The sequence below is a fragment of the Alligator mississippiensis genome, chromosome 5, assembly GCF_030867095.1.
Source record: "Alligator mississippiensis isolate rAllMis1 chromosome 5, rAllMis1, whole genome shotgun sequence".
In the NCBI taxonomy this organism is placed as follows: domain Eukaryota; kingdom Metazoa; phylum Chordata; order Crocodylia; family Alligatoridae; genus Alligator; species Alligator mississippiensis.
Genome location: NC_081828.1, coordinates 62,550,476 through 62,577,648, shown reverse-complemented (window position 1 = coordinate 62,577,648; position 27,173 = coordinate 62,550,476). Strand labels below are relative to the sequence as shown.

The 27,173-nt window shown below is 45.6% G+C and overlaps 1 long non-coding RNA gene across 6 annotated transcripts in view; it reads right to left on the bottom strand.

Moving 5' to 3' along the window:
• The window catches only part of LOC132250820 (uncharacterized), a 372,117-nt gene that overhangs the window by 37,690 nt on the left and 307,254 nt on the right, over positions 1–27,173 (bottom strand). For all 6 annotated transcript variants that reach the window (XR_009462457.1, XR_009462452.1, XR_009462454.1 and 3 more), the window contains 2 exons: positions 6,691–6,763; positions 4,537–4,722 (listed from right to left, as the gene is read on the bottom strand). This is a non-coding gene — a long non-coding RNA (uncharacterized LOC132250820). The remainder of the gene's footprint in view (positions 1–4,536; positions 4,723–6,690; positions 6,764–27,173) is intronic.

The window sequence follows — 27,173 nt, the reverse complement described above, 5'->3', positions numbered from 1 at the left end:
ACTCTTGATGGGATTTGGGGAGGGAAGGAGGGACAGCAATACCCACTGCAGTGAACAATGAGGTGGGGTAGAGGGTATGTTGATCCAGTGTTTGGGAGAGGGATTGGTTAGCTCTCCTCAGCAACAGAGGATGCTCTTGAGGGATAATCAGTGTGCTGTGAGTAAAGAAGAGTGACTTTCAAACCAATTAACTGATGAAATAAGAAACACTAAAGGAAGTGGGCTGGGTGCCTCAAGTCTGTGTTGGAGAAAATGTGGAGAATGGTGGTGACCAGTTTTAAGTGAATGGCTGTGGCCTCTCTGCCCAGCTCCGCGGGGCCTCTTGGTTGCAGGTTCCTCAGGATAAGACAGGCCAGGCCTGGGTTTCAGCCATTTTCAAACTGGTTGATGTGCACTGAACATCTGCTCTGTTACAGGTTTAAACCAGTTTTTGATCACTTAAACTGGTTTATGTGTAATGTCTGTCCCTAGCCCTAGCATTTCTACCACACTAAGCACAATTCTATGGATACAAATGTAACACTTATACACACCCCTGGTTAAGTGACCAGAACATGGACTTTATTTAGGAAAAACCATCCCAACATTGAGACTTCATCACACCCTGTAGATTTACAGCTCAAAAAAAAAAAATCCTCAGCTAAAACCACTGTATTTTGTCTACCAAATGACAAGAAACAAAAACACATGCTGTGGAATATCCTTATACTCAAAAGAGTTAGTGCCTCAAATTCTTAACTAATATTTATATTAGATCTAAAATAAAGAATATGTTTCACATTAAATGGGAAAGCAGTGGTTTTTATCAGTTTTCTAAAAATAATAAAAGAAATCTGATTTGTGTAGTTCACAAGGGTTCTTCTGTAAAAGAGAACATGTATGTGTGACACAAAAGTGGAATATATTTATAATTCAAGATATGCAAATGGCTCCTTTTAGTCAATGGGTGGGGTTTGAGAAATGAAAAGTGAAGAGCTGAACAGAAAAAACTGAGACGGTTTGAACCATGGGCAGCGGAGCTGGAAAGATTCTGACATTTATATAATTCCCAGATTTTGAGAAACAAGTTAAATTTTGTAAATATTTTATCTTTTTTCTTAAAGCTGTTATTTTAATTAATTTATAAGAAAAAAGCTTTTCATGATCTTCTTTTATCAAATGGGTGAAAGAAAAATATCTACTCCTGAAAAAATAACTTAGCTGCTTATGCCATATTATTTCCTGCACCATTATATTTGCTTTGAAATATATTACAGGATACAAAATTGATTACATCATTCTATACCCGTATGAAATCTCCTGACTCCAGTACAGACTCTGGAATAAGCAAGGAAAATATTCTAAGTACACATCATTCTACACCTGCATAATGTCTTCTAACTTCAGTAGAAATTGTACATCAAGGAAGGAAAGCTGTGTAAGCATTCATTTCTAGGGACTTAAGCATTCAGAGTCAAGTCAAGGAAATTTTTCTGTAGTAATAGAAAAGTCAGTTATCTTAACATAATGTCCATTTCTGTGGCTTTCGGGATATCTTTTCTAGTCATGTATTATGAAAAATTGGTGTTTAATATGATCTACGTGGAATGAAGATAACGTTTGTAATTAGAATTGAATGTCTTCCTCCACAGCAAGCTGTTCTATACAGTTGGACTCTTCCTTAATTTATGTAATGTTTCTGTGCAACACAGAGATTAAAAAAAAATAATATTCCAGTGCAATTAAAATATTGTTTCAGCTGTGGTGATCCAGCAAATGTATGAGAACTTAAGGGTTGGGACTGATATTTTTTATTGGACCAACTGTATAGTTGGGAGAGATGTTAGACAAATTTATGTATACGCATTGCCCTTCTTCAGGTCTCAGCAGAATCAGACATTTACCTGAGGTAAGTAGCAGCCCCGCCCTTGCCTTTTAAATCATTTTGTCTTTTCATACTATAGAATTAAAGTTTTTTTTCAAATATTAGATATAGAGTGGCCCACATCTTTTTAAGAATCATTAAACATCATTAAGAAACATTAAACCTCTTTACACAAATCTCGTAGGAAGTGTATTGCTTCCTGAAACACAAATGGCTGCTGTGAAAATAAATAGACTGAAAAATGTATGTTACATAGAAGAAGGGACTTTAAATTACATGTATATTACAGTTATTGTCTTTAGGTTCTAAGGGCACTTTTACATGTGGTCCAACGCATTCTGACTAGATTAATCAAGTCTGCTGGAAAGGTCTAATCAAATGTTCTAGCATGCTGCAGCATCTTGTGTATTCAGTGTCCCCATATTTCAAAATGGCAGTAGGCATACTTTAACTAAAGTTCATCAAATGAGCTTTAAAGCACTCCCTGTCACCATTTTGAAATGCGGGATGCTGAATACACGAGAGGCTGCAGGAATTTTAATTAGATTGGCTACCGAGAGCTGCTCTAACTAAAACACTTCCCTCACACCCTGAGGCACATGTATAGGTATCCTAAGAGTGGTTAAGGGGTCTTCGCCTATGAAAATTAAGTTCACAGACTGTCATAAAAAATTAAGAGAAAAATAATACAGGTGTTAGAAACAGAGAAAGAAACTATTTGGCATAGACTATTTGCCTAGTAATGCAGGATTGTTCTCTGCAGTGCAAGATTTAAGGTCTGGACCAAATGGCAAGGTCAATGGCAGTCTTTCCAGTGATTTCAAACTGCTTTGGCTTGTCCACCTAATATACTGAGAGTGGTAGCTAGCCATGTTAGTCTGAAGCAAGGCAGAAGGCAGGGGAGAGACTAGGGGTGTGCGAAGTGGGCCCTATTCAATTGGGATTCAGATTTAGCCTGAATCAGGGACAGTGATTCAGTTCATTGATTTGGATCACTGTCCCCGATTCAATTCGGTCGAATCCAAATGTGAAGATTCGATGCTGATTTGGAGAATCAGCGATTTGGACATAGACACAGCTTTCAAAGTTTTTTCTACACACTTTGAGGTACCAGCACAGCTTGTGATCGCTGTGATGCTGGGGCGCATGGAGAATCCCACAGGAGTGCGGGGGGCCCTCCACGTGCTCAGCAGCGAACTCAGAAGTGGGCTGGACATACTTCTGGTCCACTTCCAGATCCACCGGGAAGCACAAGGGGGGGTCCCCCTGGGTCAATGATCGGCCATGGGGGGGTCCCAGGTACCCCCCCCGACCCAGGAGGCACCAGTTGCTGAGCTAAGAGGGAATGGGGGGCCCCCAGAGTGCTCCCTTGCAGAACTGGAAGTGGACCGGAAGTGCTTCTGGTCTGCTTCCAGGTCTGCTGCTGAGCATGCTGGGGAGCTCCCAATGCTTCTGTGATACACTCCATGTGCCCCAGCATGAAAGCATTCATGAGCCGCCTGCTACCTAGAGGTATGTAGAAAAAACATTTAAAGCTGTGTCTATGTCTGAATCACCAAATCTCTCCAAATAGATTCAGAGGGTTCTGATTCAATTTGGAGAGATTAAAGGGTCCTCTGATTCAACTCGGATTCAGAGATTCAGCCACTGAATCGGGCTGAATCTCTGCCAAATCAAATCAGGGACCAAAGCTTTGCATAGCCCTAGCACAGACACATCTCAGAGTACATGCAGAAGTTACCCTTCGATCAAACAAACTAGGGTTAGGTCAAGTTAAGTGGTGGCCACAACAGATGTTCAGGGAGGTTAGACTGGGCAAAAAAAGACCAGCCCAATCCAACTTAGGTGACCTGAAGAGGGACCTGAGTTAGATTGGGAACAGGTTAGGGCAATCTAATGAATATATGTATACATTTGGGGCACAACCCCAGGACTGGGAAAGCCAAGCTACTCACTACAGCCCCAGGGCTGCCTCTTTTTCCTCCCTGCCACCATGATCAAGCTATTTTTACTCCCAACCCTATACAGACAACCCCCTATGGACCCAATAACCCCCTGATCCCAGGAGCCAATCCCTCCCCCCTGAACCCACCCTCCTCTCCCCCTGCCCCAACTTTCTTAGATCAGGTTCCTGGTATGCCTTCCTATACCAAACATCTGCACAAACCAGACATGCTCTATGATGCCACAGCTTAAAGTAAGTCGTATGATTGTAGACTGGGTACCACAAACAAGTTCATGTACCCTTATAGACTAACTAACTAAGTTATATATATAGAAAGCGAGTACAAGGTTTCATGAATTCAAGGGAACTCAAATGCATAAAAATTCATACTCTCTCTATATGTTATTTAGTTAGTCTATGAGATGCATATCTACGCTGTCTTCTACATAAACGTTTTACCACTCTAATGTTAGTGAGGAATTACTATTCTATGAGTTAATTTTATGCCTGGAAAATTTCCTGTTATTCAGTACAAACAGATTTCATGCATCTATGATTGATCTATGATTTTTCAGATTTCATGCATCTATGATTGCTACGTACCCCCTTTCCTCTTCTATAGCTTACCACTCTAAATCATTCTTACTAACTAAATATTGGTAGGCCTAAACAGTGCCCTTTGAGCATTTGTACATAGATCTCTGTAACAGCATGCCCCAATACTTACCTGTTCCATCTGCAGAGAGTTCACCTGTGTAGGTTAATTATCAGGCTGGATCCTGGAACTCAGCAGGTTCAGGCTGTACAGGGAGGCTGAGCTGGGATCATTGAGGAGAAACACCTGGTGGAGAACCATGATGCAGAGTCCCTGGAGTCATATGTTCCCATGACAGGACTTCATTGGGCCACAGAGCTTCCGGAAAAAAGAAAACACAGGGCTGGGCTCTTGGGCTCCAGAGAGGGGAACACACAACTCCAAGTAGGAGAGGGCTCCAAAGATTCATGTGGAGATGTGAAGCAGAGCATTAGGGAAGCATGGAGCAGAGGCACACTGCAAATGGCATAGACAGAGACAAACATGGAGCAGCCGGGCAACACTGAGAGGACAGGAGGTGGAGGCCACATGGAGCAGTGTGTCAGTATGCATGGTGAGCCACAGTATTTTTTCTTACTTTGTTTATTATTAAGTATTAGGGCTGTGTGAAATTTTGATGGACATTTCATTTCAGATTCAGACATTTCAGCGGCCGAAACATTGAATACAAAACAAAACACAAGGCTCCAAAACTAAACAAGCCATCCAAAACATTTCAGAAATGCTTTGAAACAATTTGGATGTTTCCTAAATGTTTCAGATGTTTTGAACTGTTTTGAGTTGTTTTGGAGCTATTTCGTAGGCAGGCTTGCAAGGAAAGAGAAACTAAGACGGGGAAAGGAGGTAGGGGGAGGACTACTCCTATCTCCTTGAAACTTGGCAGGCTTCATGGCTTCATAAAGGGCTACCATCCCTGCAGTTTTCATCCCACTCTGCCTTCACACTCACACATGTCATGAGTTTTTCTTGTCAGCACCTTGAGGTGCAGTTTCCCAGAAACCCCTGTACCAATCTCCTTGAAACATGGCAGGCTTCATGGCCTCATAGAGAGATAGAATCCCTGCAAGTTTCATCCAAATCAGGTAAGAAAGTTATATGCAGTTTTGTGATACCCTATTATAGTCTATGGCTAAAACACCATTGAAATTCCAAAACAGTTTTGGCCAAAATGAAATGTGACAGTGATTTGAAACACAGAAATGAATCACTGTCCCTCCAAAACTCTGAATCCAAATCCAAAACCAAAATGAAACAAAGACGTTTCACACAACCCTATTATCTTAACTAAAGAGTGGCCAGGACTGGCTACTTCCAAGCGCAGAGCAGAGGGATGGACTTCCACATCTGAGTGGTTACCTCTCTGTCAACATTCAGTCAAGTTCATGAATCAAGTTCATGAAGCCCAAGGGAATGACAGATAGAAAATACCTGTGAAGACCAGATGGACTACAGCTTCAGCTACCAGCAGGGGGCATCCACGGCACCAAAACTGATGGTTGATGACAATTTGGAAACCCTAATCATACTCAACATCATAGATACAGGGTGTGACCAAAAGGCACTAAAGGCAGAACTGGTGACCTCTCAGCTGGCTAAAGAAGATACCCCAGTTAGTCTGATGTGCATGCACAGGGAAACTTTTACCTATCAGAAAAGAAAACCCATGTTAACATTTATGGAATGAACAGAGGAGATACCAGTAGGGCTGGCCAAGAAGTTACCATGCCAAGTGCTGCTGAGATGGGACTGGCCTTATTTCCATGAGGTAGTAGAACAAGTTCTGGAACAGAAAAGCCCCAGTGGAGGATAGTTAGGGATAGAGGCATCTGGGAGCAAAGGATGACATGTCTGATTCAGTGGCTGAGGAAGAACAGCAGGAAGTGATCAACTTAGAAGAAATCATCAGAGATGCACAGTTCCAGGAAGAGCAGGTCCAAGAAGATATGTTCCAGAACATGTACAAGAGTGGCCTAGCCAGAAGTAAGGAAAACATCCTATGCCAAGAGCTGACGAACACCTATCCTCATTTTGAGGTAACAAAAGGTTTATTAGATTGAATTGAATGTAGACAGATGGAAGGAGAAGAGTTAGCATGAGTCTTGGTGCCTCAAAGGTACAGACTTATGCTGCTGTGAATGGCACATACCCTCCTGATGGGTAGACACCTTGGACAGGATAAAACTGAGGCTTAGTTTGTACATAGGGTTTATTGGCCAGAGTTATATTAACAAACTGAGAAATTTTGGCAAGCATGCTCCAAGTGCCAACAGGTATCTGATATCTTACCTCAGCAAGTCCCATTACTCCCGATGCCGAGTGTTCTTTGAGAGGGTAGCACTGGACATCAAGAGGCTCTTCCCTAAGAACACAGAGGGGCATCATTTTGTTTTAGTTTTCACTGACTATGCCACATAATTTCCAGAGACAGTCCCAATGAAAACACTTACAGCTCCTAAAATTGCACAAGAACTGATTAAGTGGATCTCCAGGGTGGAAATACCCCAGGAAATTCTAACAGATCAGAGGACCAATTTTATGTCAGGCACATTAAAGGCCATATGTAATACCCTCAAGCCAAGGCATCTCCTAACATTTGTGTGTCACTCACAGGCAGATGTTGAGCAATTCAACAGGACTTTGAAAGAAATGCTGAGAGCCTGTATACAGGGAGATCCTAGGAAATGGGACTTGTTGACACCCCTTTTGTTATTCACTATCTGGGAGGTCCCTCAAATATCAATGAACTATTTCCCCTTTGAGCTAGTTTATGGCCATAAACTGCAGAGCATCATACATGTAGTATGTGAAGAGCAGGTGATTCAGGAGCAATCCAGGGACAGGACTCCAAAGCATGTACTAGAGTTCAGGGGACATGTCTACATATTCATTAGGTCGCCAAAGTTATTTCACATTAAATTTAGTACTTGGATAACTGCTACTGCCCAGTAGCTCCAGCACACAGGGTTTTAGTGACAACAACTGCACAATAGCCTAAAACTACTGTGCAGTAGCATATTAGCATGTTTTTTGCCCAGCATGGTAGTGCATTGTGTTATTAGGCTACTGCACACTTAGCATTAGGCCTGTACAAACAGGCAAGTTTTCAATTCAGATTTGGATTTGGCCAATTCAGATTCAGCTGATTCAATTTGGAGATCCAAACTGCTTTTATGATTCAATTCGGCTGAATCGATTCGGAAATGTTTCAGAAAAGATTTGGCGATTCGGAGACTCGGCCATAGGGTATAATGGGGAATCAATGGAATATCTATAACTTTGTTATTTTTTGGCTGATTCAGATGAAACTTGTAGGTATGGTAGCCACTGCTGAGGGCATGAAGCCTGCCAAACTTCAAGGTGATAGGTGCAGGAGTTTCTGGGAAACTGCACCTCAAATCCTGAAAGCAAAACTCATGTCACGTGTGTGCGTTAAGCCACAGCGGGGTGAAAATTGCAGGGATGGTAGCACTTGCTAAGGCCACAAAGCTTGTCATGTTTCAAGGAGACATGTGCAGGGGTTTCTGGGAAGCTGGGAATCTTTTCTGAATCTTTTCTGAATTGATTCAGAAGCTCCGAATCGATTCAGAAAGCCTAAAGCTTCTAGTGATTTGATTTGGATTTGTAGATTTGGCCTCTGAATCATCCAAATCATCTCTGAATCTGTATCATGATCCAAAGCTTTGCACAGCCCTACTTAGCATCTCATGTAGACGGGTCCAGAGACCCATTGGATAAGGTAGGTCATGTAACCCGAGAAAATTTGGAAAAGAGTAGAGATCAGCAGAACTCTCAGCACTTGTAAACCTGGCTTCTAATAGAAATTATATTACAGAATCAACTGGGCTATCTGGGAAGGAGGCACATTCAGAACTGCCCAAAACGGTTATGCTAACTGAGTCATGTTCGTAACTTATTTGACTCTCTTCACTGAGATCCAACCCATTACCTATTAGCCTCTATATATCATACATCTGAATTTTTCAATTCTTCCTGCTAACATCTATACAGTTCAAAGGCTGTCAGAAAGAATTATGCATTCATAGCTACATGGAGATTAGGATAATGTCATACTTCTCTGTGTGCTGTCTATTCATTCTCTCTTCTAAAACTAATAATGCATTTCACAAGTCTGTGTCTGCTTCCACCCAGAAACATGACAGCATTAATATTTAGATATTCATATAGAACTATCATTATACCCATAGTCACATAGTCACTGCTTAGGAGATTTGCAAATAATAGGCTGTTTGACCTGCCTTACACCAATTTTGTTTTTGTTCAAAGAGGAGGGTTAGAGCTTCAAAAGCAATTACAGTAAACACCCTGCCTTTTAAAGACTTGACTCAACAGACAGATATTGTCCATTCTGATACCACCATTTTTACTAAATCCACCATATCTTCAACTGGTGGAATCCATTCTAGGAGAGCTAAACCAGTTTACATGAGCTGGGAATCTGGCACAGCAATTTTGAAAACTATCTTGTATATTTTTTTAACATAAACTGCAATGTTATGCTTAGAAAATAGTTTTGCCAACAATATTTTAAAATTTAAATTCAGCATGCTGTACCTCTCCCATAGCTGTGTAGGAAGGAAGAATTTATAGGAGACACCAGGTCTTTACTCTGTTTGCACAAGGCTAGAATGATAGCTGCAGTTGGAACATCATTGTAAATGGTTCACTAAAAAAAACAGCCTACTTAGCATGGACTATTTCTGATGCATGGAGCATGAAACATGGCAGCACAGTCTAAGTTTACTGAAACCTGCAGCAAAGAGGAGAGTGTGATAAACAAAAAAAAATCTTCACCTCAAAAGAAGCAAAATGAAGTACTAAGATTATCAGAAAAGCCTGATTGCCAGGAAAAATACAAAACAAAATTAGCACAAGCATAAAAGTAGTACAAGTAAGAGTTGAGACCAAATATGAACTAGATCAGGAAAAATAAAAATAAGAAAATAAAGGTGTATGGGAGGGGGAAGGCTTGGGCAGGGATTGCTATCTCCTTGGAATAAAAAGGAGAAGAGGTGACTAAAATACTGCTGCTACCTCAAAAATAAAAATGATAACCAGAACATGAAACAGCTGATAATGGTTCTTGAGGAGTGTTCCAACCCCTGACAGAATGAAACTGTAAAAGAGGGATATTTTGTTCCCCCAAAACCAAGACGCAGAAGATATAAAATGTTGTGCTACTTTCTGCTTACAAAAAAACACTATATTAAAAGAAAAAAGATTTGTTCTTAGAGAAATGCCTCCAAAGAGGAAGGATAGGGAAAGTTCACCACAGAAAGTACCAAAACAGTAGTAACCACTAGCTCCAAACAAATACAAAGGTTCAAGCTCAAAGGATCCCAGGAAGCAGGGTAAAGACCAACTGAAGATACAGACATCAGGGCCCAGTGTGTATGTAAAGCAGTCTATGTGCATTTTGCCTAAGGGTAACAGGGAAAGGGAAATGGAAAACGGTACCACTTTATATCCAAATGCTGCAGCTACCCCATCCCCACGAAAAAAAATCTGCAGTCCAGACAGTAACAGAGGATATAGGGAACAGGCAGAGACTTTCAGTGACTTTTTCTGTGTGACTTTAGTCAATCTAAAGACTGAGAATGCACACACAGCAGAAGGCAACTACTAGCCACACAAATACCATATTTGCAACTAAGCTATTAGATCAATGGCCAATTCTATTCCAGATGGATTATAGTGCCAGCTGCTATGTAATCCCAGCAATACTGATAAACAGCAATATTAGACTGGAGAAATGTGATAAAGTGCTGATGATGTACTATAAAACTATTCTGTGCCACCTGGGCAAATGCAGACTGTTGATAAGAAACCCACAAAACAAAGGGATGTCATTGCCTAAGGTGTCTAATAGTTAACATGCAGGGAAGGGTCATAGATTTGACTGCAGTACTTCACTAAACTATCTTTAATATGATAGGGAAAAGAGACCAGTCACCATGGGCCCTGTCTACCATTCTAATACAACATAAGGAAATGTTTTGTAGAGATGGGCACCTAAAGAGCAAGACAAAGTTAAGAAACAAGCCCCATGTCACCTATGAGAATACCGAAATATAGAGTTTCATTTCCACTGGTGGGGCCACCAAAGGAGGAATGGATGACCTTCACATAAGTACAGCTGTTGAAACTAGCAATAAGTGAATCAACAGAGCAGTAGTAGGGAAAAAACCATCAGGTAAACCACACATATGTATTGAGACAAAATGATTTTGAACAAAGCATTGAGAAGAAATCACTGCCAGCTGCTACTGATTAGGGACATGCTAGGTGCACCTACTTGTTTCATAGATTTCATAGACATTAGGGCTGGAAGGGACCTTGTAAGATCATCAGGTCAAACCCCCCTGCCTAAGAGACAGGAAGTCAGCTAGGATCAAAGGATCCCAGCAAGATAAACATCCAAATGTTTCTTGAAAGTGTCCAGAGTAGGTGCTTGCACCACTTCTGGGGGGAGTCTATTCCAGGCCTGGGGGGCTCAGACAGTAAAGAAGTTTTTCCTTATGTCCAGCTTAAAATGGTCTTGCAGGAGTTTGTGATCCTTGGATCTTGTCATCCCCGGGGGCGCTCTGGTGAACAGGCCTTCCCCCAGAGCCTCATGCACACCCCTGATGTACTTATACGCTGCCACCATGTCACCCCTGAGCCTGCGCTTCTCCAGGCTGAAAAGTCCCATAGCTTGCAGCCTCTCTTCATAAGGCCTGTTCTCTTGACCTCTGATCATGCATGTGGCTCTCCTCTGGACTCTTTCAAGCTTCTCCACATGCTTCCTAAATTGTGGAGCCCAGAATTGGATTCAGTACTCCAGCTATGGCCTCACCAAGGCCAAGTACAGCAGGAGGATGACATCCTGGGTGTTGCTTGAGATGCATCGATAGATGCAAGCCAGAATTTTGTTTGCTTTGCCAGCTGTGGTATCGCATTGGTGGCTCATGTTCATCTTGTGGCCAATCATGACCCCCAAGTCTCTTTTGGTCATGATGCTAACAAGCGTAGTACTGCCAAGCCTATAAGTGTGATGCAGGTTTTTATTTCCGAGGTGGAGCATTTCTCCATATTGAATGCTAACAGGTTTTCATCTGCCCACCTTGCTAGCCTATCAAGGTTGGCCTGGATCACCAGCCTATCCTCAAGTGTTGACACTCTTCCCCAAAGTTTGGTATCATCAGTGAAATTAGCCAGTCCACTTTTGACATCAGTGTCCAGATCATTTATAAAGACATTAAAGAATCCAGGTCCAAGAACAAAGCCTTGCAGGATGCCACTAGTCACCAAGTGCCATGTTGATTCAGTTCCACCAACTACCACTTTCTGGGTCTGATCTCGGAGCCAGTTCCCCAGCCATCGGAATGTGGAGTACTTGAGGCCACAGTTGCTCAATTTTTCTGTGAGGACATCATGGGACACCATGTCAAAGGATTTTTTTAAAGTCCAACTATATGACATCAACCTCTTTCATTTTGTCCAGGTGATATGTCACCTGGTCATAGAAGGAAATGAGATGGGTCAAGCAAGACCTACCCACAACAAACCCATGCTGGCTGTCCCTCAGAATGTTGCCTTCTGTTAGCCTGTCAAGATAGGGTTTCTTTGATATTTTTTTCCAAAATCTTCCCAGGGATTGAGGTCAAACTGATTGGCCTGTAGTTTCCTGGGTCTTCTTTCCTCCCTTTCTTGAAGACAGGCACCACATTGGCCCTCTTCCAATTTTCAGGTACTTCACCTGAGTGCCACAAGTTGTCAAATATCCTCACCAGTGGCTGCACTATGATGTCTTCCAGTTCCTTTAGCCCTCTTTGGTGCAACCTATCCAGACCAGCTGATTTATGGGGGTCCAGCCTCTCAAGATGCTCCCTCACACCCTGGTCATCCTTCATCATCATGTTAAGCAGGGTGGTCCCTTTAGGCTGGTGAAAAACCAACGCAAAGTAATCATTGAGCAGATTGGCTTTTTCCTGGGTGCCATTAGTCAGCTGTCCCAGATGGTTTAGCAGGGATCCAAAATTTCCCTTGTTTTTCTTTTGACTCCCCACATATCTGAAGAAGGACTTTTTTTGGGCCTTGATTCGTATACCCAGATAGAGTTCAGATGCAGCCTTGGCTTTCCTAGTTCACTCCCTACAGGTGCAGACCAATGCAGTATACTCCTCCTTAGTGGTGTTTCCTGTCTTCCATCCTTTATATGCCTCTCTTTTTAGACATAGGACGTCCATGAGTTCTCTGCTGAGCCAAGGGGTTTGTTGAGCCCTTTTACCACCTTTCCAATGGATTGGGATGGACTCCCCTTATGCTTCTATGATCACTTCCTTAAGGAGCAACCACTCAACATGAACTCCCCTCCTTGTGAAATCATGGCCTCTCGGCCTCAAGAACAAGCCTCCTAAGCTTATGTAAATCAGCTTTCCTAAAGTTGAGGACTACTGCGTTGCTGGCTGACTTGCCAGCTTTGCAATAGATAGTGAAAGTGATCAACTCGTAGCCACTGTCACCCAGCTTTCCTTCAATTCTTAGTTTGCTGATTAGATTATCCCCTTTGGCCAGTACCAGGTCCAGCAGCACCTTGCCTCTTGTTGGCCCATAAACTTCTTGGGAGAGGTAGAGCTCATCCACGCATATGAAGAAGATTTGTGACTGATCAGATTTGGTCAAGTGCTCATCCCATGAGATGTCCAGGTAGTTGAAGTCTTCCATGATGACCATGCACCAAGAGCATGCAGCCTTGGCCAGTTCCCTGGTGAATTCTTGGTCAAGCACTTGTTCCTGGTTTGGAGGTCTGTAGTAGACTCTTACCACAGTATCCCCTTCACTATGTTCCCATCTTATTCTAACCCAAAGTGTCTCCAGTCATCCTCCTTCGGTACCAATCTCAGCTTGTAGGGATGTGTAGCTCTCCTTCACATAGAGAGCTACACTCCCAGCCCTTTTTTCAGCACAATCTTTTCTGTACAGGATATAACCATTTATACTGGTAGTCCAGTCATAGGAGTCCCTACCAGGTCTCCATGGTCCCTATAAGATCATAGTAATTTTGTTTAGCAGAAGGACCAGTTCCTCCTGGTTATTCCCCAAACTCCTACCATTAGTGTACAGGCAAGTAAGTGTACTGTTGGAGGCCCCAGGTTTCCTTGTACTCATGGAGAAGCTCTGTTCCTGGGCTAGGGTAGGAGTGGGTTCCCTTGAACAACCTAACCTGATGGTTTTGCAGTTGATGCTTCATGAACTTGCTCTGGTGCTTGTCCACCAATCTCCCCCCCCCCCCCCCCCCAGCATGCTTAGTTTAAAGCCCGGTCAAGCAAGTCAGCCATTCTGGCTGAGAAGAGCTCATTCCCCAATGGAGTGGCATGGAGGCTGTCTCGTCCCAACAGACCACTGCCTCTCTGTCTGAAAAGTGGACTGTAGTCATAGAAGCCAAAGCCTTCAAGGTGGCACCAGCACCACAGTCTTCTGTTTACTGCCTCAATTCATCTCTCCCTCTTTTGCCCATGACCTGTAGCCAAAAGAATCAAGGAAAAAAAACACCTGCACCTCCAACCCCCTGAACCCCACTTCCAGAGCCCTATAGCCACTCATGACCCAGCTGGGATTGCTCCAAGCTGTGCCATTTGTGCCCACATGGATGTTCATTAATGCAGTTTTGCTACTGTGCATTAAATGCAGTACCTCTAATGTGAGGGCACTTTTACACGTTCCAGGATTGGGGAGTATCACTTTAAGTAAAAGTGGCTCTGAGAGGTGCTCTAATTAAATTACTGCACCGTCTCATGTATCAGTGTCCCTGCGCTTAAAAATGGCAGTGGGGGTACTTGAACTAAAGCTCATGGAGTGAGCTTTAGTTCAAGTGCCCCCACCGCCACTTTTTAGTATAGGGATGCTGATGCATGAGATATGGGAGGCTGCTGGAACGTGGAATTACCACACTCCAGCAGACTCAATTAATCAAGTCTGCTCTGATGCACTGTAATTACAGTGTATTGGAGTAGCTTCTGTACTCATGTACACCTGAGGTACTAAATAAATGCACATTAGGCTGCCCTAATGCACAGTAATGAAAACACATGCTTTTTTTAGTGAGGTTTAATGAGCAGTAGCCTATTTTTTACTGGGCACATGTGTAGATACACCCACAATCAAACAACTTATCCATAGCTAAAGTATTCACTGTGATATTGCAAATGACTCCTAAACTGACCCATGAGCCACCTGACAACATTTGACTGAACTTTAGACTCATATTTTTGCCTAAGGGTATCAGACTAGTCCTCAAAGTTTTCCAGTATAAACTTAACTAAGTATTAGAGGGACTCACTGACCTCAAAACTGCACCTGATGACATTGTTATTGTAGAAGACTGAGATGGCAAACAAGGGTGCTTGTACACATTGTTACCAGATTTGCCCATTACTTTGGGGTGTGCTCATTTATTAGGGTTAGTTTCTAGGGTCTTGGTGATTCTGTCAATGTGCTGCTTGTGTTACTATATGGAGCTGTATTTCTCCCTTCTGCAAGCCCTCACCCCCAGTGGAGCTATCTTGCAGGACTCAATCTCAATGGGACTGGGTTCCTCCAGTCACCAAATCAGTCATACACACAAACACACACAAATTAATGTGACACGCCTGACCTGGCCAGGCTGATCAGCATGGACAGGCTGACACCCTCATATGCCAAGAATCAGTTCATAAGAGCAACAATAAAATGCAGTCAGACACAGGCACACAGGTAAACAGAATCCCTCTGAATCCGGCTGGGTGTCCAGCTGACACCCTCATGGGCCAGCATTCAGTTCATAAGGGCATGTCTGAGTCAAACTGGGTTAATCAGCCTGTACAAGCTGATCCCCTTATGTGTTTCAAACTCAGCACGTCCCAATCTTTGGCCTCTTGAAGAGCAGACCCCACAATATTTTTGGGCTTCACAGGGATCTTTAGCATAGGTAAAAGAAGCGTTGCTGCAGAGCACAGGAGGAAAGAGAAGCAGAGAAGGAAAAATATACCCAGTTACTACCAGTTTGACTATAAAAGTTATTTATTGCTAAGCATATGAAATATATAATAGTACTAGTAGTAATAGACATGCAAAAGAAAAACAAACACCAACAATGACAATACTACCCTGGTTTCACTAAGTATTTGGGGAAACTTAGCTCAAGCTTAACTAATACAGTTCAGGTTTAGAAGTTTATGCCTGGAGAGAAGAGAGAGAGAGCGAGTGCTGGGATCTCACCTAATCCACAGTACTCAGGCTGCAAAGCTGACAGGCACAGTCCGTAGCACAATCCTTGAAGAGAGAGATGATCTGTTCTTCCAGCATCCCAAGAACGACAGGGGATGGTGTCAGCACAGGAGTTTTCTTCTTCTTTCTTCTTCTCCTTCTTTCCTCCTGCTTCTTCTTCTTCTTGCAGCACGCACACTTACAGATTTTTATACCCTCAGTTCAGCTGCTTCGAAGCACCCTCAGTAGTGTAACTCATTGTCTTTTTTATTGACAAGGGGTTATCTGGTTTGGACCATCTCAGGAAACTGATTGATAATCAGGAAACACTTAAGATTAGGGAGTAACCCAAATACTTGGGAGCCAGCTTGAAATTCCTATGGATGGCAGATTTCATAGATTTCATAGACATTAGGGCTGGAAGGGACCTCGGAAGATCATCGAGTCCAGCCCCCCGCCCAAAGATATACTGATGGGATATCTCATGGTTTCTTCAGGAACAATAGATAGCTTGCAGCATCCAGATTTTGGATTTTTACTTGTTGTGCACAAGCCTCAGCTTAGCATGATTTTTCCAGATCTTACTATAGTCTTTTAACAGACTTAAGACAATTATTGGGGTGCTCATAACCTTTTGTGGAGAGGACTCCCACCAGTCGTCTCGGGAAAGATATGACAACACCTGTGATTAGGGCTCCAGCAGGCTGGATCCAGTGATGAACCCTTAACCATTGTTCAAATGTTGCCCATACCCCCTCTGACTCGGTCTCTTGCCTCAGCATTCCCTAACCTGGCAACCGAGTTTTAGTCAATCAAGTTTAAATAGGCCTCCCACAGTGGGACCGGGGAATGTACGGCCCGAGATGCCTATTAAACTTAGAGGTGTGTGTGTGTGTGTGTGTGTGTGTGTGTGTGTGTGTGTGTGTGTGTGTGTGTGTCTGGGGGGGAAAAAGTCCTTAGCAAATCCAGATTAGAACTGGTCTCATAAATGCTGAGCTGGGTGTGTATGAACATGGGTTGATTAGCATTTGGAGCAAAGATTCCCCATCATGCAGTACTCCCCTGCTTCTCTGGTCCCAGAATTCACTGCAGTCTCTGCTTCAGGCTTTCTGTTCTCCATCTCTCATGTAAATGAATGGTCATCTGGTTCCATCTCAGATGTAAATGAGACCTAGGGCAGTTGTTTTCACTCTTATCACTCTTATCTGGTGAGGGTCTTAGGTGTCTCTCTCACTACATCTTAATCAGTTTCATTTAGGTAGAGGAGGGGAGGGAGGGGGGGTGAGTCCTTGTGAGTCAGACAGACTATATCCTGTGCCAGGGTTGCCCAAGAACACAGAGCTGAGATGTAACAACATGACGGGGGTTTAGTCCCTGGGGTGTTATTCTGTGCCCCCTAAATTGAAACAGAGAGGCATAGAATAAAACCCTGAGAGATTCATAGATTCATATTCATAGATTCATAGATGTTAGGGTCGGAAGGAACCTCAATAGATCATCGAGTCTGACCCCCTGCATAAGCAGGAAAGAGCGCTGGGTCTAGATGACCCCAGCTAGATACTCATCTAACCTCCTCTTGAAGACCCCCAGGGTAGGGGAGAGCACCACCTCCCTTGGGAGCCCGTTCCACACCTTGGCCACTCGAACTGTGAAGAAGTTCTTCCTAATGTCCAATCTAAATCTGCTCTCTGCTAGCTTGTGGCCATTATTTCTTGTAACCCCTGGGGGCGCCTTGGTGAATAAATACTCACCAATTCCCTTCTGTGCCCCCGTGATGAACTTATAGGCAGCCACAAGGTTGCCTCTCAACCTTCTCTTGCAGAGGCTGAAAAGGTCCAGTTTCTCTAGTCTCTCCTTGTAGGGCTTGGTCTGCAGGCCCTTATACGAGTGGCCCTTCTCTGGACCCTCTCCAGGTTATCTGCATCCTTCTTGAATTGCGGCACCCAGAATTGCATGCAGTACTCCAACTGCGGTCTGACCAGTGCCCGATAGAGGGGAAGTATCACCTCCTTGGACCTATTTGTCCTGCATCTGCTGATGCACAATAAAGTGCCATTGGCTTTTTTGATGGCTTCGTCACACTGCCGACTCATGTTCATCTTGGAGTCCACTAGGACTCCAAGATCCCTTTCCAATTCCGTGCCACCCAGCAGGTCATTCCCTAGGCTGTAGGTGTGCTGGACATTCTTCCTCCCTAGGTGCAGCACTTTGCATTTCTCCTTGTTGAACTGCATTCTGTTGTTTTCTGCCCACTTGTGCAACCTGTCCAGATCTGCTTGCAGCTGTTCCCTGCCCTCCGACGTGTCCACATCTCCCCATAGCTTTGTGTCATCTGCAAACTTGGACAGAGTACATTTCACTCCCTCGTCCAAGTCACTGATGAAGACATTAAAGAGTATCAGTCCAAGGACCAAGCCCTGCGGGACCCCACTGCCCACACCCTTCGAGGTCGAAACTGACCCATCCACCACGACACTCTGGGTGCGACCCTCCAGCCAATTCGCCACCCACCGGACTGTGTAGTCATCCAAGTCACAGCCTCTTAACTTGTTCACCAGTATGGTGTGGGATACCGTATCGAAGGCCTTCCTGAAGTCTAAGTATACGACATCCACCCCTCCTCCTGTGTCCAGGCATTTCGTAACCTGGTCATAAAAAGAAACTAGATTGGTCAGGCACGATCTGCCTGCCACAAACCTGTGCTGATTTCCCCTCAGCATAATTTGTCTTGCCGGGCTCTCACAAATGCGAGCCTTGATAATTTTTTCAAAGACTTTGCCAAGGATGGAGTGAGACTGACAGGTCTATAGTTGCCCGGATCTTCCTTCCTCCCCTTTTTGAAAATGGGGACCACGTTGGCCCTTTTCCAGTCCTCCGGGACTTGGCCCGTGCGCCACGAGCTTTCAAATATTCCCGCCAGTGGCTCTGCAATGATGTCGGCCAGTGCCTTCAGCACCCTTGGATGGAGCTCATCCGGGCCTGCCGACTTAAAGGCATCCAGTTCTTCCAAATGACTCTGCAGCATTTCAGGGTCTATGCATGGAAGTCTGGCACCTTGCTGCTGCCTCTCTACAACCCCAGTGAGAGACTTGTCGTGCCCCTCACTTAGGAACACTGAGGCAAAGAACTCATTGAGGAGTTCAGCCTTGTCCCCCCTGTCTGTCACCAATTGTTTCTGCCCACTTAGCAGAGGTCCTATTCCTCCCTGGGCCTTCCTTTTACTCCCTAACTCGGGAGAGCTAACTCATTTCAATTTTTCCATCATGTCACAGTGAGGGTCCTGATAATTTTTTGTTGTTGTTGGAGCCAGAGCCTGCGTGTAGTCAGGGATTGAGCTGCCAGTGGGCTGAGTGGCTCCTGAGCTGTAAGGGGCCCCCGTCCTTCCCTCCACAGAAGCAGCACCCCCCAGGGCCACTCAGGTGGCCTGCTAGCAGGCTGGGTGCTGTCCCAGCCTGATCCAACTTTTCCCCAACCCCACACTGGGGATGCACCCGGCCTGCTAACAGCCTGCCCAGGCAGACCCAGGGGGTGTCACCACCACAGAGGGAAGAACAAGGGCCCTACATCTCAGGGGCCACTTGGCCCACTGGCAGTTCACCCCTCAGCCATGGGAGAGGTAGACAGGCTCCACACACAGAAAAAAAAAAGATTGGTTGCCTCACCGCTTCTGCCTTCAGCAGGCTCCTGCAGCTGGCAGAATGCTTGGGGCTGCCCAGGAATGAGCTGGTTTGCCCCTGGGACAGTGCAGGAAGGTGGCAGGAGGTCATCAGGTGTGCCGGTGGCCAGATAAGGCAGCGGGGATGGTGCACAGGGCATGGGGCCTCCCAGGCAGGCTGCTAGCTGGCCAGGTGCTGACCCAGCTCAGAGGTGCCCAATCCAATGCTTCTATGAGCACCTGGGCTCCCACCACTGTATGCACCATCCCTGCTGCCTTCTCTGGCTGCTAGCATACCCAACTTACACCTGGGACAGTGCATGGAGGTGGCAGAGGGCAGCTAGGTGGGTTGGCAGCCAGAGAAGGCAGCAGGGATGGTGCATGGGGTGCATGGGAAGCATTGGACGAGGTACCTCTGAGCTGAGGCAGCACTCTGCCAGCTAGCAACCTGTTCAGGCTTCCAGCACCCTGTGAACTGCCCCCGCTGCATTTTCTGGCTGCCAGCAAACACAGTTGCCCTCTTGCTGCCTTTCTGAACCACCACACGGGTAAGCCAGCCCATTCTTGGGTGGCCCCAGGTGTCCTGCCAGCCACAGGAGCCTGCTGAAGGCAGAAGCAGTGGGGGGCCCAATACTTTTTTCTGCAGAGCTTGCCCACCTCTCCTGTGGCTATGGGGTGACCTGATAACTGCATCATTGGAATTTGCAATATTTTGCAAATCCTACAGTAGGATGTAGTTTAGTTTGAAACAATGCAAACTCATTTAGCGCCCCCCCCCAGCAAACTCTTGCACGTGTTCAGTGTGACTCCATTAAGCCCCACAAAGTGACATTTTCATCATGTGTACATGGTACTGGCATCACATGTACAAGTGCCCCAAGGGTCCAGGACATAGATGCAATAGCAAAATAAGTGCTGGGCATGTAATACACTAAGAACATATGCTAAAGCCAAGGAAAACTGAGACCTCCATAATTGGACAACTATGAAACTGAGAGACTTCATCTACACTCAGAAAAAAAACCTCACAGACATTAATAAAATGCCCATAGCTTGGGATAAGACAAGAAATATACCTACACAGTCAAACTGATGAAAGTAATTTAATATTAATGGTTAACGAAGATATTTGGAAATCACTAATTCTGATACCATACATCTCTAACAATGTGCTTGTGATGACAAAATGATGGTGTTGGGCAGCGATTAAAAATGCCACTTTAGCTGATTAACTCAGAACTAGATAAGGTTGCTAGTGTTCGGAAGATATACTGTCATTACTCAAATCCAAGACAAGGGTTTTTTTCCCCCCATTCAATATCAGGGGGCCCTCACCTTGGATTAGAGTGCAAGGTAGAGGTGGGCAGGCAGCTATTGAAGCTCCAGCCCCAAGACTGGGTTGGGGGCAGAATCAGAGGCTCAGCAACCACCTGCTGTACCTGCAAAGTCTACCCCCATCCTGATCCTCAAAGCCTTTTCCCCCTCCACCTCAGCCTGCCCTGCCAATTACTGTCAGGTGTGGCTCTGGTGCTATACCCTTATAGTTTCATAGGAACTCAGTGAGTGGAAGCTCTGGTCCCTACTCAGCCATGAAGCATCAGCAGTAGCAGCTCCAGCTCCAAGACACTGATGAGTGCCCAGGAGGGAATGGAGCCAAAGCCACACATTAAAGTAAATGGCTGAAGGTGGTGCAGAGGCTGCAAGAAGGAGCAGAGACTGTGGTGAGTGGGTGGGGGTGGAAGCTGAAAGAATAATCAGAGGCTGCAGAGGGCAGGCAGGGAAACACATGCTGCAGAGGCCACAGTGGAGGAGGTGGTGGGGAAGATGACAAGTGACAGAGGTGCAGGTCCCCTGGATGGGGAAGGTAGGGGCAAGGATGCTGCCTTACCTCACCACCACATGCTCTCCTGCTGCTGATTTCTCTGCTGCAGCAGGGGAGAGAGGGAGACAAATTTAAGATGATCCCCTGATGATTACATTTTATACTAATATGATAAATTCTCTATCACAACAAATTCATAAATAGGCCATACATAGAATATAATTTTTAGGGTGTCATATTCAATTTGAGGTCATTTGGGATTCAGGTCAATGTGGTAATGCCATATTTTTATATTGATGACCTTGTGGCAGGCCTAGCCCTGCAAGGAGGGTCATGTGCCCCCAGAGGCTAGCCTGCACCCTCCCTCTATCTAGCTCCTCCAATCCTCTGCCCTCTATCTCACCAGCCACACCTTGATAGAATCAATTAAACAGAACAAATCCAGAGCCTTGGGGGGTGGTATCTTTGATCCCCTTGGCTTTCCCCTTTCACACTTGTCCAGGCCCTGACCTTCTTGGCCAGAGCCTGATTTGCTCTAACTGCTCCCTTCAGGCCTGGGCCCACTCAGTCCAGCCTTGACTCTCTGGTAGCAGCACCACAGCTAGGAAACAGGCTCCACAATAGGGATCTGGCCCTCTGGGTTCCCCAGCCTCAAAGGGGTTAAAGTCAATCTCCACTCTCTATTTAAGTGTATGTCCCCTTCCATTCAGGGGGTGAAAACATGAAGGGCAATTTAAGACACCTTCAAAGCAACCTCCACTTCCCCTTGCAGGTGCTCTCACTCCTCCAAGTGTCCATTACAAAAGTAAAAGGGAAAAAAAATATCAACCAAACTTCTTCCCCTGCTTCAGGGTACCAGACATAGTCTTTACTGTGGGCTTCACCCCATGGACCCACTGTCTAAACCACCTGGAAACAAAAAGGGAAAATAGCAACTACACTCACTCCCCCTTCCAGGGCTACTGTGGCAGGGCACTTGATGTGTTTGCCACTTTAAGAAGGCAGGCAGCCTGCTGAGCCACTGGCAGGTGGGGTCAGTGCTAATTGCACAGTCAGCTGACCAAGGGGCTGGTATGTGAGGCTAGGCCTGAACAAGGGAATGATCTGATTGTAATGAATCCTTGTTTGCATAAGCATTTTCCTGCCTCATTCATTCACACTGTCTCTCACCCCATTCTCATTAAAAAACTAGGGGACTGTAGCTGCGATACCTACATAGTCAAATGGGTTACTAACTGGCTGGAGGGCCGCACCCAGAGAGTGGTGGTGGATAGGTCATTTTTAACCTGGAGGGATGTGGGCAGTGGGGTTCCCCAGGGCTCGGTCCTCGAACCTGTGCTGTTGAACATCTTTATCAGCGACTTGGACGAGGGGGTAAAAAGCACCCTGTTCAAATTTGCTGATGACACTAAGATGTGGGGGGAAGTGGGCATGCTAGAAGGGAGGAATAAGATGCAATCAGACCTAGACAGGTTATAGGGGTGGGCCAGTGAGAACAGGATGGGTTTCAACACTGACAAGTGCAAGGTACTGCACCTGGGGAGGAAGAACCAGCAGCATACCTACAGGCTGGGGAACTCCCTTCTTGTCAGTGCAGAGGCAGAAAAGGATCTTGGAGTCATTATTGATGCCAAAACGAACATGGGCTGACAGTGTGGGGACGCGGTCAGGAAGGCTAACCGCACCTTGCCATGCATCCACAGATGCATCTCGAGCAGGTCCAAGGAGGTGATCCTCCCCATCTATGCAGCACTCGTCAGGCCGCAGTTGGAGTACTGTGTCCAGTTCTGGATGCCGCACTTCAGGAGGGATGTGGACAAGTTGGAGAGGGTCCAGAGGAGAGCCACTCGCATGATCAGGGGGCAGCAGGGCAGGCCCTACGAGGAGAGGCTAAGGGACCTGAACCTGTTCAGCCTCCACAAGAGAAGGCTGAGGGGGGGATTTAGTGGACTGTTACAAACTAGTCAGAGGGGACCAGCAGGCATTCGGGGAGTCCCTGTTCCCCCAAGCACTACCAGGAGTGACAAAAAATAATAGTCACAAGCTGGCAGAGGGTAGATTTAGACAAGATATCAGGAGGCGCTACTTTACTGTCAGGGCGGCTAGGATCTGGAGCCAACATCCAAGAGAAGTGGTGCTGGCTCCTACCCTGGGGGTCTTTAAGAGGATGCTAGATGAACACCTTGCTGGGGTCTTTCCTGCCCATGGCAGGGGGTCAGACTTGATGATCTGCTCAGATCCCTTCCAACCCTACCAACTATGAAACTATTACCTTGCTATGTGACCTTGGGCAAATCTCTTCATGCCTCAGTTTCCCATTTATAAAAAGCTTTGCTCAACTTACTTCAATGAACAACAAAATTAAGATAAAGTTGTATACTATGTAAATTAATCATTTGCAGAAGCTTTGAGACTTAAAGATTACTAGCTACCTAATAGCTAGTATCCTACACCCATGAATCATCTGAACAAATATTTGCACAAGGGCAGAAAATTAATATTTAAAAAAATGGTATCAGACAGTTCAGAAACTATAAATATATACACTTTCAGTGTTTAAGGCATTATCTAGACTAGATCAGAAACTGGTTTTGAACTAAAATGATAACTTAATTAAGAAGCAAAAGGAAGGCAAGTTTCTAGTAGCTAGTAATGATAATTGGAGCACAGATGTCATACAAATATATGATTGTAGAGTAATAAAACCATAATGAAATTTATTTTAATAAAATTTTGCTGAAGTTGAATATGAAAATTCTTTAGAGAAACTTGGATTCTAGGCAGATATAATTCTAGTTCTCTTTCTCTTAATGAGCCATCATTTTTGTTGCTCTACTATAAAATTCATCCTTGCTTGACCTTGACATTTCCTTTAACTACTACTTCATGTTTTACCTTCCTTTATTCAACACTGTGCTTAAATTGTTCCACCTCTGTTCATGCAATAACCTTGACCAATTTCAATCAGGTTTTTTTTCCCCTCATCATAGCAAGAACATTATTCTCATGTTTGTGGGTTTTATTTTATTAAATTCATTTCAGGCCATTTTGATATCCTATGATTCCTGTCCCCCAAAGGAAAGCGTGTGTTTTCTACTAGGTTGGCGGATCTCCTCCGGCGGGCTTTAAACTAGGCTCGTCGGGGGGAGGGGAGTACGAGGGCAGGGGAAGCTGTGGACCACCAAACCATGTGGCACCCACAAGGACAGCCCAGCCTGAAGAAAGAGAACATTGGAAACCTGAAAGCCATGGGGAGACCAGCACTACAGAACAGGTAACAAACAAGAAGGTAAGAAACAATGGGCCCCTTGGGACTCGGAGCGGGGGGGCAGCAAAGGCACCAGTCGCAGGGCTCAAGTGCCTATATACTAATGCTAGGAGCATGGGGAACAAGCAGGATGAATTAGCGCTCCTGCTTGCACTAAACACCTATGACTTAGTGGGGCTAACAGAGACCTGGTGGGATTCATCCCATGACTGGGCGGTACATATTGAGGGCTATAGATTGTATAGAAAGGACAGGTCAGGAAAGAAAGGGGCGGGGTTGCACTTTATGTCAGTGAACAATATACATCAACCCTCATCAAGACAGAATCCAAGGTTGAGGAAGTAGAAGGATTGTGGGTTAGGCTACATGGGGGGCAAGGAGAAAGGGATTTGGTGGTAGGGGTCTGCTACAGACCCCCACACCAAGGGGAATAAATAGATGCGGGGCTCCTGAGGCAACTCTCGGAGACCATAAAAGCTAAAGAGGCGGTAGTCATGGGGGACCTAAACTACCCGGACATCTGCTGGGAGACGCAGACAGCAAGGTCCCATCGCTCATGCAGGTTTCTAACCTGTATACAGGACCTCCACCTGACACAGGAGGTGCATGGTCCCACTAGGGGGAATGCCATACTGGATCTGGTATTGGCAACAGGGGATGACAAGATAGGGGACCTCCAGATCGGTAGCCATTTGGGAGACAGTGATCACCTAATAATAGAATTCAACATAAGACGTCGAGTGGGTAAGGTAACTAGTAGGGTGAAAATGCTAGACTTTAGGAAAGCTGATCTCAATGCACTCAGGCAATTAGTCAAAGAAGCACTGCAGAGTAGGAGTTTTGAAGGGATGGGAGCCCAAGAAGGGTGGCTGTGCCTAAAGGAAATGATCCTTCGGGCACAAAGCAAGACGATCCCCGAGCGAGGCAAAAAAGGGAAAGGGGCCAGGAGGCTTCCATGGCTGACCAGAGAAATCCAGGGCAGCCTAAGGGCCAAAAGGGGAGCACATAAAAAGTGGAAACAGGGTGAGATCACTAAAGATGAATATACCTCCTCTGCTCGTGCTTGTAGGGAGGCAGTTAGGCAGGCCAAAGCTACCATGGAGCTGAGGATGGCAACCCAAGTAAAAGACAACAAGAAATTGTTTTTTAGATATATTGGGAGTAAAAGGAAGGCCCCGGGAGGAATAGGACCACTGCTAAATGGGCAGAAACAATTGGTGACAGATAGGGGGGGACAAGACTGAACTCCTCAACGAGTTCTTTGCCTCAGTGTTCCTAAGTGAGGGGCACGACAAGTCTCTCACTAGGGCTGTAGAGAGGCAGCAGCAAGGCGCCAGACTTCCATATGTAAATCCTGAGGTGGTGCAGAGTCATTTGGATGAACTGGATGCCTTTAAATCGGCAGGCTCGGATGGGCTCCATCCGAGGGTGCTGAAGGCACTGGCCGACATCATTGCAGAGCCACTGGCAGGAATATTTGAACGCTCATGGCGCACAGGCCAAGTCCCAGAGTACTGGAAAAGGGCTAACGTGGTCCCCATTTTCAAAAAGGGGAGGAAGGAGGACCCGGGCAACTATAGGCCGGTCAGTCTCACCTCCATCCTTGGTAAAGTCTTTGAAAAAATTATTAAGGCTCACATTTGTGAGAGCCCAGCAGGGCAAATTATGCTGAGGGGAAACCGGCACGGGTTTGTGGCGGGCAGATCGTGCCTGACCAATCTAGTCTCTTTCTATGACCAGGTTACAAAGCGCCTGGACACAGGAGGAGGGGTGGATGTCGTATACTTAGACTTCAGGAAGGCCTTCGATACGGTATCCCACCCCATACTGGTGAACAAGCTAAGAGGCTGTGATGTGGATGACTACACAGTCCGGTGGGTGGCGAATTGGCTGGAGGGTCGCACCCAAAGAGTCGTGGTGGATGGGTCGGTCTCAACCTGGAAGGGTGTGGGCAGTGGGGTCCCGCAGGGCTCGGTCCTTGGACCGATACTCTTTAATGTCTTCATCAGTGACTTGGACGAGGGAGTGAAATGTACTCTGTCCAAGTTTGCAGATGACACAAAGCTATGGGGAGAAGTGGACACGCCGGAGGGCAGGGAACAGCTGCAGGCAGACCTGAATAGGTTGGACAAGTGGGCAGAAAACAACAGGATGCAGTTCAACAAGGAGAAATGCAAAGTGCTGCACCTAGGGAGGAAAAATGTCCAGCACACCTACAGCCTAGGGAATGACCTGCTGGGTGGCACAGAGGTGGAAAGGGATCTTGGAGTCCTAGTGGACTCCAAGATGAACATGAGCCGGCAGTGTGACGAAGCCATCAGAAAAGCCAATGGCACTTTATTGTGCATCAGCAGATGCATGACGAATAGGTCCAAGGAGGTGATACTTCCCCTCTATCAGGCGCTGGTCAGACTGCAGTTGGAGTACTGCGTGCAATTCTGGGCGCCACTCTTCAAGAAGGATGCGGATAACCTGGAGAGGGTCCAGAGAAGGGCAACTCGTATGGTCAAGGGCCTACAGACCAAGCCCTACGAGGAGAGACTAGAGAAACTGGACCTTTTCAGCCTCCGCAAGAGAAGGTTGAGAGGCGACCTTGTGGCTGCCTATAAGTTCATCACGGGGGCACAGAAGGGAATTGGTGAGGATTTATTCACCAAGGCGCCCCCAGGGGTTACAAGAAATAATGGCCACAAGCTAGCAGAGAGCAGATTTAGATTGGACATTAGGAAGAACTTCTTCACAGTTCGAGTGGCCAAGGTGTGGAACGGGCTCCCAAGGGA